Source organism: Lactuca sativa, chromosome 7 (assembly GCF_002870075.4).
Source record: "Lactuca sativa cultivar Salinas chromosome 7, Lsat_Salinas_v11, whole genome shotgun sequence".
NCBI lineage: Eukaryota > Viridiplantae > Streptophyta > Magnoliopsida > Asterales > Asteraceae > Lactuca > Lactuca sativa.
In genome coordinates, this window is record NC_056629.2 from 187,903,545 (window position 1) to 187,916,010 (window position 12,466).

Below are 12,466 nucleotides of genomic sequence, written 5' to 3' on the forward strand. Positions count from 1 at the left end.
TAGTATACTTTCTTATGAAATCAGCCACTAATAAGTCTCACACAACTAGAGTCTACCCTTAGGCCCTATTTCTTGCATCATATGCTTCTTTATATAGTGTGCATGGTTAGGGTGAAACCCTAATAACCCATGTCTTTTCCTTTCCAAGGATCCATGGGTTAAAAGCTCCATGGATCATCCATGGACTTCCATATTAGCTTAGCCCATTAACAAATGAGTATTAGCCCACACTATATATAATATAATAGCCCATAATTTAATCAGTCTTCTTTTTAATCTCTAAATTAATTCATAATTAATTTAAGACTAAAACTAATTAAATAACATGACTTCATATTAATATATTATGACTTATAATATAATAATAAATCGTAAGTATACAATTCTCATAAAATTATCCATAAATCGTTTGGGTGAAGTGCAACCCAAATGGACCATGCCGGGTCGGGTCAAGTATGTACCAAATAAGTTATGGACTTAGACACCTTATCCAACAGACTCCCACTTGGATAAGTCTAATAACTATATTTGCGTATGTTACTTCAGGAACCAACCAGCAATCGTAGCTCTCGAAAACTCTGTTGAACTATGAAGTGCCATTTTAGATAAGTGATCATATAATCCTCTGTTCTCATGATATCAGCCGGACAAATACATGGAACATTGTTGTACTTATTGTCCAGCAGTTTGTTTCCCGATTTCCGATTTGTTTGACAAAGAACTTAATCGAACACATCAATTTAGTTCTGACCGGCCAGTACATAGGTCACAACAAAATCATCGAGGGGCCCAGATATCGCTTCTATTTCTAGAAGGAACAGATAAACTTCGACTTATATGCTTGTTCTACTACTTGTTGAATTGTACACAAAGGTACGTTTTATAACATCAAGTTACTGATGCGTTTACGTGCAATCAATTCACAACCAACTCATAGGTAACAACTCATATCTCTAGGTTTGAAGATTTATATGATATTACCGTCTCACGATCACTCGAGATAAATTCCATGAAGTGATACAAGTGAGCGTGGGTTTATTCCAATACTCATAACTTATGAGCACTCATGAATGTTGTAGCAACCATTGCTATGACTAAACCCATTTAGCCATCTACAAACTCGATTCATGACAGTCTTGATTCATACCTACTTCCAACATATGAACGACTGTGGAGTGTTTAAATAACTTAGTCATTCGGAAAGAATAACCTAGCTATTTTGGAAGTCAAAACATGCAAAGTGAAACACAATAATAATCGAATCCAATATGGTCTCAGAACCCTTTTGAATATAAATAGAACCACCTTTTATTTATCACCATATTGATTACACATTATTCATTGTATAATGTTTCAAACGATCAACTTAAGACTTGAATAAAAAACAACAGTCGTCCCATGCTCCTAGCATGTACACTTTGTTTTTCTAAACAATAGTTATGCCATACTCCAAGTATGCACACTATGTTTGTCTATGATCCTTACATTGTGATGTAGATCAATTGAACATGATTCCAATGATACTCATTTCACAATCCCAAATCCTTATTGTAAATGTGAGAATCCCCGATTCCTATCATTTACCAAAAAATCTGTTAGATTTTAAACTTTCATGCAATGTTCCTCTTGTAGTGATTATTCACAAAGTCACCAAAACCTTGTCACCAGTCATTACAGAGTATTCCAAAGAAGGTCAACTTCTATGGAACGGAAGTCTCATATTCAAAGTACATTGCTTTGAACATCCTTCTTGCATTAAGGTTTTCTAATCTTACATAGATTGAATAACTTCCACCTATGGAGACATTTCCATAGTCCCATTTTGACTATCACTTCCGAACAAGAGTTACTTTTTTTTAGAACATGTCAATACGGTCCTTTCCGAAAACTTACATCATACTTCCAACTTTCCCTGAGCAACCAATCTTTGCCGAACCTCAGATTTGTCCTCGACAATTGCTTAATCACTTTAGTCATATCCAGTTCTAGACTTTTCCCTTCTCAATGCCTTAAACATTTGGAAAATTTAGAAAAGATGAATATTATAGCACATGCAATCGATCCTATATCTGAAGCATATGGGACACGATTCATGATGTTTGACATAAAGACATGATACTAGACCAGTCTTTTGCTACAGTATTTTTTTATTTGCCATGTTTTCAAAATTTAACTATGAAGAGGGATGCCGTAATCATAATCGAATTTTGAAAACGCAATATATATAGAATTTTTTCAAGTTGAACCATTCCAACATAAAATTCATATATATATATATATATATATATATATATATATATATATATATATATATATATATATATATATATTCTTGACTAAAGATGATTAAAATCTCAATCTAAGCTTTAGAATTGAAATGAAGTATAATTTCCTCTCCCTTAATTATAGCAAAACAACTTTTCAACCCCTGCAACTTCACGAATTGAAACTTTGTTTTCTATAATTAACATTGCTAACTTGCAACACTAAATGTAATAATCATGCTCCCACTAACATGATGATTATCAACATAACATTTATGCTCCCACTAGCTCTGACATATTTCCAGAAATCTGCTGGACTTCTGAAATTTAGATTCATACACCCTTTCTTAGATAGCTCACATGTGTGTCTAAACAATTTTCAGAACTATGAAAAGGGATACCGTAATCATAGTCTTAATTGCTTAGGCATTTGCCATTTCTCACAAGTCCATGTTAGTGTGCCGGTTAACCACACGCGCTCCACTAACGACTTTTGAAAATGCAAATAACACAATTGATATCTACGTAAAATCTACTTAGTGAAAGCGTTTCCTAACCATCATTTTCATGAATCGGAGAGAAACCTTATGACACTTAGATTTTATAGTGTATGAATTCCTATCCAGGTGAATTTGTCAAAACCATAATCACAAAATAAGGTTAGTGACAAATTCAGCCTTACATGGATTAAACTTGTTCAATCTTAGTTTCTTGTCACCTTGGTAGCACAAGGCCCACCAATGCTTCCAAGTTGAACTCTGATAACTCACATGCAAATTCAACTTATTTGAAGTAGGTACAGAAATAAGAATTATGTCAACACGATAGGTTGCAAACCTTAAGTCGTGTGCTAGTGATAAATTACAGGTTTTACTCTTGATTAAATCTTGAAACTCTTTCAAGATCTTTAAGGTTCCCACTGTCCCCTTGACATATAAGTTTCCCCAGTCAAGAACCATTCCCTGACAAAACAAATATTCAAGGGATAGTGCGGATTCTTATCAAGACTAACACTTCACACAATTGGTCTTAGTTGGTCTTTGTCTCATCCAAGACATCACAACTTACCAATCTCAAATGTACAAGAGTAGAAAACATTTTACTCTTACATTTGACTAGTGTTAATAAATCTTCCTTTATGTCACTCAAAGTTACAATCTTGGAGTATGACTCTAAGAATTGTTTTGGAACGAAGTATGACTCATCTTTTTGATTTTAACCAATCCAACAATTCATGACCTCTCTTCTTAGCCATAACAATGCACTAAGACGTCCTTAGAGTATGAATTTGTGATATGGTTTCATAATCATTAAGATGATCATGAAATACGATACTAAAGTACTCTCCCATCCTTTCAGATTTGAGAAACTTTTATCTTTCTGCCTAATTGGATTCTTCTCATTTGTTTTGTCTTACATTGTAACCTTTCCAGTGTTACAAAATTATACTTAACCTCATAAGTATAATCATATTTACTAATCTTTAGTAAATCATGACAAATCAATCTTTGTGGTGGACCTTGAACAGCGCACACCCAGTGTACCTAATTCCTTAGTCCTTCAATTGACTCACATATGCATGTGATCAAAGAATTAGTCTTAATTTTCAAAGATGAAAATTCTCATTCATCATACAATGCAACTTGTATGATTCCAAGTTTCTGTCCAATTGAAACTTGGGTGATGAAAAACTTTCTTCATTTGGTAAATTCAGACACTACCACAAATGAAGGAATCAAATCCACTTTCCAATATTGCTATTACTGGAAACATATAAGCAACAATTTTCCACAGATGCCATTGTAAGGATATTTTCAAAATAAATAAAATTAAAACCCTTTTTTTCTTTTATTTTAAAACTTTGTGGAAAAACTTATCCTTACAATCCACATGAAAACCTTGTTGTTATCTATTCATAAGCAATATATTATAACTCTTAAGCAACAGCTCAAAATTCTGATTGCCTGAACCATGCGATCGAAACCCGCCTTTGCAATCAGAATCAACATATACTTACTTTAAGCTTCCTATCTTTTCATTGATTCTTAAAACCATCAACATGTGACCCATTCACATTATGTAATAAGAATCTCCAAATTGGAACTTAACAGAGTTAGACAGTGGACTTTACCTGAAGTAGAGTCAAACCTCTTGACTTGATCAACCTTATGACCTTTCAAGTGAATAGGGCTGCTTCGCAACCAATGCCCCTTCCTTTGGCAACAAAACACATGGACCCTTCAGTAATGGCACATGTGACTATCTCAGACTTAGCCTTTCTCTTTACCATTTGGTCAACCGAGTTGACTATAGCCGATCCCTTTCCATTGGGAAGAGAATCTTTTTCTAGATATCCAATGCTACCATTGTCAATGTCCATTTAAGACTTGGGAAGTTGTTCTTTTAATCAAATTTGGTTTACTAGTGTTCCAAATCATTGCTGATTCCACAACACCAAGCAAATAGATAACATCATTAAGGGTCATGTCATAGTCTGTCTCATAGTAGTCCCAAAGAGACTCACTATGTTACTAAGAAAGTGATTGAACATCCAACTTCCATGAGACTTTGACACCCAACTCTCCCGACATGTCAATATGTGACTTTATCTCCAAGATGTGAGCACACATAGACTATGCTTGCCAATAGGGATTGAGTGACTTTAAACTTTTCAAGAACTTGTGGGTGAGGGAGAATAATTGGAGGAGGTGGAGGAAGTGAAGCATGATGTTGAGGGACACCATCTTCAAGAGATTTGGGAAGATCATAGTTGTCTGAACCAGACATCTATAATGGGAGAAAATCAAGTTAGTTGATTCAAAGTCCTTAATATAACACCCAATATGAAATATTAAGGCTAGGACCCAACACAATATTTTATAATTTGGAAGAGGGATGCCATAATCCAAGCTATAAAATATTTGAAGGTAGGAGAATGACGATTCACCAATTTCCACCATGAAAAACGAAATAATTTATTAGGTTTTAATTGGATTTGAAATTCCTAGATCTTTTGAGATTCATTGAACTTTTCAATGGCATGTTTCAATCTCGAGTGTGCCCTCTCAAATTTTGTGACTGGGATGCCGAGGATCACAAAACAAGGTGTGAATAACCATACCAATTCACTTGGTACCCTTAATATTATCACCCAATCAATGTGCCGGTTAACCACACACGCTCCATTGATCTATGACAAACATTAAGTCACCCTTCGTGATCCTTACTAGTCCAAGTTAGTGTGCCGGTTAACCACACACGCTGCACCAACGACTTGGTAAGGTACAAAGTGTGAATTCCATGGGCTAGCACCAAATTCACATTTTTCCTAAAGTAACTAAGATTGGGAATTAAATAAAACATTTATTTAGTTACTTTATAATAATCATTATACTTTTAATGAGAATTTAAACTCATTGTCCTACCCGTTCGGCTAACGACCTTCCACCGATCAAGCAAGCGGTGAGTGAGAGTGGACACCCATTAAGTTGCCATTTTATAGGCAACAACCTTATACCCACCTTATAGACCGGCTTCGTGAATGAGGCCTACTAACGGTAAAACGACTTGTTCTTATACATACATATATATATATATATATATATATATATATATATATATATATATATATATATAATAATTAACCATTAATCTTATAATAGTATAAGGGTAGAATTTTAACTTTTAAAACTTCTAGGGTATGGAATTAAAGTTTGTGTGAGACTTTACAAATTCCAAAACTTGAGGGCGAGTTTTGAACAATTCATAAACTTTTGGATATTCATAACTTATGAGTTTTAATTAAGTGTTTAATACTTTTAATGAAGAGTCTCTTGGAAATCCATAACTTGAGGACAAGTTATGAAGTCCATAAAAACATTTATTAGAAAAAACTCTTCAAAAGTGTAACTTATGACTTCTTAAAAAAAACATTTAAAAGAAAAACTTTTGGAATTCCATAACTTGAAGACAAAATTATGAATTCCATTAAAACACATTAAGATCAAGAATTAACTAACAAACAATTTGCAAATAATTCCTATGATCTAACAAAACTCATATGAACATGAACATCCACATCAACAATTTCAAGAATCATATGAACACATATAAACTTGAAATTTTGATTATAACTTTGAAATTGGTCCACCATCATCATTACCACATCAAAAACAGGTTTTATGAGTCCAAAACAGTTTAAGGTAATGATTCTAGACCAATTCCAGCACCAAAACTCAAAGATATGCTGTCTGGGGGTCCAACTCGTCGAGTGCATGAACCAACTCGCCGAGTTGGATGAGTTTTGCCTTGGACTCGTCGAGTCCCTTCATGGACTCGGCGAGTCTGCTGTGCAGACAGCACATAAACTTCGATTTTCAGCAATCTGCATCAAGTATTCAAGAAAACAAGTCTAGGCTCTGATACCACTGTTGGGTTTTGAGCAATCTGACACTTCCTAAGTGTGCATGCAACCCTAAGAAACCTTGGATCTATGTTTTCTTCTAAAATACATGCAAATAATAATTTCCAAGGTTTCTTCCTAACTAGCATAGCATAAGGATTATGAATCATAAAACTACTAATAGAAATACATACCTTTTGATGGTGGTTGATTGCTTGGAGTTTGAGAGCCTAGCACCAATAATGTGAATGCCTCAAATGGAATCACAAATCACCACAAACACTTGGAAAACTTTGAGAGAGTAGTATACTTTCTTATGAAATCAGCCACCAATAAGTCTCACACAACTAGAGTCTACCCTTAGGCCCTATTTCTTGCATCATATGCTTCTTTATATAGTGTGCATGGTTAGGGTGAAACCCTAATAACCCATGTTTTTTTCCTTTCCAAGGATCCATGGGTTAAAAGCTCCATGGATCATCCATGGACTTCCATACTAGCTTAGCCCATTAACAAATAAGTATTAGCCCACACTATATAAAATATAATAGCCCATAATTTAATCAGTCTTCTTTTTAATCTCTAAATTAATTCATAATTAATTTAAGACTAAAACTAATTAAATAACATGACTTTATATTAATATATTATAACTTATAATATATTAATAAATCGTAAGTATACAATTCTCATAAAATTATCCATAAATCGTTTGGGTGAAGTGCAACCCAAATGGACCATGCCGGGTCGGGTCAAGTATGTACCAAATAAGTTATGGACTTAGACACCTTATCCAACATGAAGAGCGTCTCTCCAAGCTCCATGAAGATTTGGCTGCCGAGAACTCTCTTATGGATGCTCTTGCGAGGAAGACCACTGCTCTGAAGGTCAAGAGCGTTCAATTCTCCAACTCTCAACAAGAGATTGACTCTCTTCGGACCGAAAGGGAGGTGATAAAATCGTGTGTTTCGGATTTCCACTCTGTCATCTCCAACATCCTCGAAGCCCATGATCCCATTCTCAACTACTCTGTGAGGCGTACCCTTGCAGAAAAGTTCGCTCCCGTCATTGCCCTACTCAGCAAAATTGAAGGGCTACTAGATTTCGTGTCCATTCCGAAACAAGGGGGAGAGAAGGAAACGATGTCTCAACCACCTCCTACATCGAAAGCAACCCACACAACCGAACCTCCTCCAGTGGGCCAAGCCTCCGGTTCTGGTGTGAAAGACAAAGGCAAGAAGATTGCTGAGGAGGATGAAGATGAAGATAAAGAGACAATCGCTGATTTGTTGAAGCGAAAAAGTCGAAACGATGAGGCTGATGTCAGTGCTCGTGTGGCAAAAGAGGCTGAAGAAGCAGAAAGAAAACAGAAGGAAGCCCACGACCTTCTTGAGAGTAGGAAAACACTTTTTCCTTCTTGGACTCTCGAGAGGATGATAAAAGAAGCCATTGACACACCGAGTATCTTGTGACTGGAACCAGTGATCTCTTTTGATCGTTCCAATACTGTCGACTCTCAGTTTGACATGCCACTGACCCGAAAGGCGTTTATCTTTCACGCCTTCTCCAACGTTGCAGAGTTCCCTCATCCTCATCCACAGGTTGATCGGGACTTAATCAATTTTTATCTGAAGGCTGCTCAACCTCAGTATCAGACCTGGAGCGCTCAGAAGATTGTCAACGTTCGGGTCTTGAAGTCGTATAGTGAAGGGAACTTCATCAACATTCGGTTCAAGGTACTTCGGGGATCTGCCAAAACCGAACATGCTCTTTCCCTTGCAGATCTTCCCAACCTTAATCCCCATGATTGGATTATCTTGCACAACATCCTACTCATCAACGAAGCTGAATACGGTCCGATCATCGACCATTTCTAAAGGATGCTCGTGTGCTACATCATGGAAGTTGCACTGATGGATCAGGAGATTGCGAGCGTGTTTAAGAAGAAGCCTACCATATCTCCTGTTGGCTTTGCCAGTGATTTCAATCTCATGCAGATGGGTAAAATTGACCCGAAGAGGAACTCGGTCATGTTTACCAGGAACGAAGGACAGAAATGCCTTTTCAAAACGATAAATCCTCTACAGTGGAAGTTCTTAGTCGAGCTCTGCTGAGGATTGTTTGATCTAATCATTCGACATATTTTGATCCATACTTGTCTTATTTATTGTTTTGTGTTCATCGACATACCTGTTACAAAGATCTAATCGATCTTCACGTTTGATTTATAACTTAACATATATATATATATATATATATATATATATATATATATATATATATATATATATATATATATATATATATATATATATATATATATATATATATATATATATATATATATATATATATACTTCTTGAACACAAAGGGTATATATATATATATACCCTCGTCTAAGCTCTATCCATTTAGTATCGGTCTGTGCCGATTGCTTTTTAGTTTGTGGTATGCTTTCTCTCTTCCTCATCGTTTATTGTCATCGTTAATTTTTTTTAACAGGATCTTTTGTAGATGGTCAAAAGCAGGGGCAGTTCAAATCCGAATATGATGAAAATTCGTTTGAGATCTATTCTATATATCTTTGTTGGGTTTCTGATTGTGTGGTTTGAAACTCATTCAAATTTCGCGCGTGGGTTTGTGATTTTATTCTCTCGCCAACATTAGATTTACACAGGTTAGGGTTGGCCGAGTTCCACCACCGCTTCCACGTTTTTATCTAAGGTTAGTTTGCATATTTAATATTTCAAATGTGTGATATGTTCTTTGCTTAGGAACCAAAAACACAAAGATACAATTTTCTTCTTCTCCTTCTCTTCACTTGGTGAAAAAACTCTCAAAAATTTCAATGGAGATTCATATTTATCGCCTCACCATCTTACTCCCATATTCGCCCAAATTTTGTGTTAAGATCTCCTCTAACATACCCTTTCTTCTTCAAACGTACACGACCACTTCCTATGGACTTCATTACTCTTCCTTCTTCATCAATATCGTCTGCCTGTGTTTTAGATTTCTACTTTGTGATAATAGACACACAAATATGGTCTGATGTCTATGGTTCAGAACAGGAAGACGTTTTTTTCCTACTCTGTAATTGTGTTTCTTTTATATGCTTTCAATTTCTGTTATGGCTCTCATCAACTTTATGTGTGTGTAATTCCCAATTAATGGATATTTTGTTGGATGTCTAAGATGCCAAATTAATGGTGTTATGTCAAAGCTACGGACAAACAACACTTTAACCCATTCCACTACTTTACCCATACATGATAATGGGAAAAAGGAACTTGATTTATTTCACTGATCCTTAATTCTAGAAGCTTAACCAACCTCCTTCAATGTATTTGAAAAGGAAAAAATTATTAAATTAGCACTCCCTAAAGTGAAGGGTAAAATTGGAAACTCACTATACGTGCAGAAGTGAAGGCAATTGTTCCTGAACACGCTTCCTAGCCTTGGTTCACATATATTGTTGTGATGATGCATGTGGTTCAAAACAATATTTCATCTTCGATTAAATTGAAAACAAGAGAGAATTTCAAGAAAAGGAACTTCCAGCCCCTCTATAATCTGATGGATTTGTTCTATTTGATTTTTTTTATAGTTATGCATCCATGAAGTATATGTAATCTTAATTCTATAATTGAATGCATCAGAAATATAATTACAATTAGAGCTTATAATTTGTGTTTGCCTTTTTGTTGGCTTTCTGGAAGAAAGGTGCCAGGTTCATCAATCACTTCATGAAAGTTTTATTTACTGATCCTTTGCATCAAGTTACATGTATTGTAACGAATGAAAGATGAGTGGAATGTATTTAAATCATAACCGGATGGGATTGGATATATGCAGCATGTGAACTCCATATGCATCAGATAGTTAAAAGCCCATGTCATTCTAATGCTTTTTTTAGTTAAAAACCCATGTCTCTCTAATTCTTTTTTTTGTTTTTCTACCATTGAATATCTATCCGCATGTTTATCTAAATATGAGATGTATAATTATTCATATAATATATCTTTATAAAGGCCAAGTATAAAAGATTAATTTGTTCATAACCTAAGAACCGAAATCATTAACTTATATGTATCGTACTTCCATGTCATTAAAAAAAACAGAGAACAGTTTCTTGTTCTCTTTATAAATAAGATTTTCTATGATTCTATCTTTTATACGAACATGTCCTATTCACATCTTCTCACCACACCATCTCTCCATCCCTCACGTTTCCATTGTTGGGGGTGTAGTTATATTTTGTTGTCACCAATTACATAAGTATATAACATTTGTTTTTCATTTAAAATCGAATTTTATCTTCTTTTTTTGTGATATTATAGGTGCTTCAGCTTCATTTTAAAAAAAATAAGGATTACATGCTTATGAAGAAAGTGTATGCCCTGATATGTGCTTACTTGTTTGATCATGAAGTTATAGCCCATAGCATTTTCATCACCGGTAATCTGTAACAACGTAAATTTCCAAAACAATTTTTTCAATTTTAAAGCAATAAAAACTTGAATCATAATTCCCAAAACACTTATGTCTCAATTGTTAACAAAAGAAAACACAATCCCAGAATCATAAAAACAATTTCCTGCCGGTGTGTTCAAACATGTCGGTGCCTTGCCGCGATCCTCGGAACTACCTGAAACACATAACACATAACACGGTAAGCATAAATGCTTAGTGAGTTCCCCAAAATACCACACACAACACATTAGTCACTCAAGGCCATAACTCAATTAGACTGTCTGGTCAATGTGTCTCAGTGGGACCCTCTGGTCCCACAACTCATATGGACCCTCCGGTCCCACAACTCGGCGTCACAATATATTACTCATAGAGCATAACACAAGTAAATAACATGATATCTCATTACACAGTTCATGCACATAGGACCCCCTGGTCACACATAAGGTTTACCACTCAAGGTAAGTATAGTGAGAAGACTCACCTTGAGAACTCTCGGAATGTCTCAAACTCGAAATACTGATTTAGCCTTCGTCTAATTACACAAAGTAAATTTCCTCTAATTAGCAACGATTCTCAAAGGCTAGACTAATCCCTTCCTATAATCTCTCAGAAGGGGAAAAGACCATTTTTACCCCTCCACTGGTCCAAATGTCTAAATGTTGACCAACCCTAAAAGTCAACGAAATTCAACTCCAGTCAACGGTCCAACCTTGACCAGACTCGTCGAGTGCACTCGAGTGACTCGGCGAGTCCATGCGTGTTCTCTGAATCCTTCTAAGGCCTCACTCGATTTGTCGAGTTAACCTTTTACTCGATGGGTTACCACTGATCACGAATCACGGAGCAACACGATCCGACTCGTCGAGTCCTCTCATGGACTCGGCGAGTTTCCTCCATGAAAATGCTCAAACGACCTTTTGAGGTCAGATCTGTTTCTCTAACTTGTAGATCTAACCTTCTAACAACCAAAAGTCACGTAAATGTCCCATCTTTACGTTCATGCATCACACATATGGCTCTATTTGATGAAATAACTCATAAAATGGTAACCTAGACTCGAAACTCTCATGGGACTGCATAAAGCTAGATGATTGGGACTCTTTGGACCTCTCAAGGTCCAGATCCAAAGTTTATTCCTCACTGGGACTCCATATGATCAAAATCCCAACTAAAGAAGGGGTAAAGAAACCCTAGATTCATGGGATCTACTATATACATGAAAATAGGCATGGATTCATACCTCAAACAACAACCTTTGACGAAGTGATAGCAGATCTGAGCTCCTCAGTCAACCTAGCTTTGATTTCCCTCCTTCCTTCTTGT

At 35.7% G+C, this 12,466-nt stretch overlaps 1 long non-coding RNA gene across 1 annotated transcript; it reads left to right on the plus strand.

Annotated features, from left to right (window-relative positions):
- The first annotated feature begins 9,053 nt into the window (after positions 1-9,053).
- On the plus strand, positions 9,054-10,361 carry LOC111921547 (uncharacterized). The gene is made up of 2 exons (XR_002860200.2): positions 9,054-9,115; positions 9,182-10,361. It is a non-coding gene; the product is annotated as an uncharacterized LOC111921547 (long non-coding RNA).
- Positions 10,362-12,466: the final 2,105 nt, after the last annotated feature.